At 35.3% G+C, this 1710-nt stretch overlaps 1 long non-coding RNA gene across 2 annotated transcripts in view; it reads right to left on the bottom strand.

The window, feature by feature from the left end:
• Window positions 1-894, bottom strand: part of LOC109862364 — a 2644-nt gene extending 1750 nt beyond the window's left edge. The window contains exons 1-2 of one of the 2 annotated variants that reach the window (XR_002251131.1): window positions 807-894; window positions 400-593 (exon numbers count right to left, since the gene is read on the bottom strand). This is a non-coding gene — a long non-coding RNA (uncharacterized LOC109862364). The other variant, XR_002251130.1, reaches the window with a different exon arrangement.
• Window positions 895-1710: the final 816 nt, after the last annotated feature.

Raw genomic sequence — 1710 nt, 5'->3', positions numbered from 1 at the left:
TTAAGTCGTGTTGCGCAGATCTTGTTTTATATTTGGCGTCAATTTGGTCTCAAATTATGCGCAAGCTTTGCTCGGTTTTTGCCAGCAAGTTGCTGTTATGTTTTGTCAACAAGCTTGAATATATTTTTGCTAGCAATTCTGCAACATTGCCAGACAAAACAAACTCTGCATCATATTTGATGTCTTTCTGCTAACAAAATTTGTAACAAGCATTTGGCAAAATCTGTTTCGACAGATTTGGTTATCTGGGTAGATATAGGTTAAATTAATATTTTTTGAAACAAACCAAAGAGAGACGTAAAAATTACTGATGTGAGCTTTATATATTTTTTTAAAGTATAAAAAACCCCCAAGAGTGACTACTATCGAGTCTTATTTAACAAAGAAAAACCAACTTACTTTTTGTACCTTCCTCAAGATTACATATCTCATAAAATCCTCGTCCAGTGAATAGCTGGATGCGGTCGGTAGTTAGGCAGGGTGATAATTGCAGACGAGACGAGACAGTGTTGTATTAAACAAACGCCGGTCGAAACATAAACCGACATATCGACGTGGCCAACAAATACTTCACTTATAGTGAAGCATTCACACTACAGTCAAATATATATAATTAACAATTAGTTAGTAAATGCATATGCAATGCATCAAGCGATAAGAATGGCCAAAAGCAGTGGTCGAAAAAAAGTTATACTTACAGAAACAGAGCCGATAAAAAGAAATATACAAAGAAATACAAAAAAATATATATGAATGTACAACAGTCAGCTATATAGCATGAATAAATATAGCATGAATTAGCATACGCAAATCACTTCGGCGCCAAATTTCCTGTGCTGTGATTGGCTGATTTCATGCGACACGCTTGTCGCAGTCGCAGAAAGTTGAAATTGGCTAAACTCTGTACGACAAGGGCTCTTGCAACCATAGACGTATAATATATAGACTGCGCGTTTGGCTGAAAAGATGTCTTCAACGTTGAGAGAGACAACATACTTTGAATAGTAACTCTTTCTCTGTCTATCATTTCCCCTACTACTTCGTTAGACAAAGATGAGGCTACTATTCAACACCAACTGTCTCTCTCTCAACGTTGAAGACATTTTCTTACCATGGCAAAGGTAGGGAACGCGCAGTCTATGGGCCGTATTCATAGTCCGTACTTATTTTTAAGATCGTCTTAAGTTTAGTCTTAAGACGCCCTCTAGATTCAGAGTCAAAAATAAGGCGAGACTTGAGCAAACGTTTCAAGGAATATCTTGGTCAAGATGATCTTATTTAGATGCGTCTTAATATGATTCATAAATCCATTTAAGCATGAGATTGAGGTTACCTTATTCATCATAAATTCATAGTCATTAAAGGCCGTCTTATTTCACGCATACACTGACAAATAAGACGATCTTTGCCAAGACATGTCTGAAGACGTCTTAAGCAACAGCTTTTGTTGAAACAGGTATTTAATAAATAAACCTCTGGCATTCTTTTTCTAAAAAAAGTCAACGTCTTGGCAATGAATTTAGAAGATCCAAGAAATTTGGAAATATTAGGAAATTTTTNGAGTGACGAAGAAGAAATAGAAAACATAAGGCGTGTTCCTAAGCGATATTTTCGTGATTATCAAAATCCTTTCGAATTTTACAATGAAATAGAATTTAAAAGAAGATTTCGGTTTTCCAAAAATTCAGTAATGTTTGGCATTTTACCTTT

Source organism: Pseudomyrmex gracilis, unplaced genomic scaffold (genome assembly GCF_002006095.1).
Source record: "Pseudomyrmex gracilis isolate BER0280 unplaced genomic scaffold, ASM200609v1 scaffold_1669, whole genome shotgun sequence".
Classification (NCBI taxonomy): domain Eukaryota; kingdom Metazoa; phylum Arthropoda; class Insecta; order Hymenoptera; family Formicidae; genus Pseudomyrmex; species Pseudomyrmex gracilis.
The sequence above is the reverse complement of the archived record's forward strand: the minus strand, read 5'-3'. Positions and strand labels throughout refer to the sequence as shown.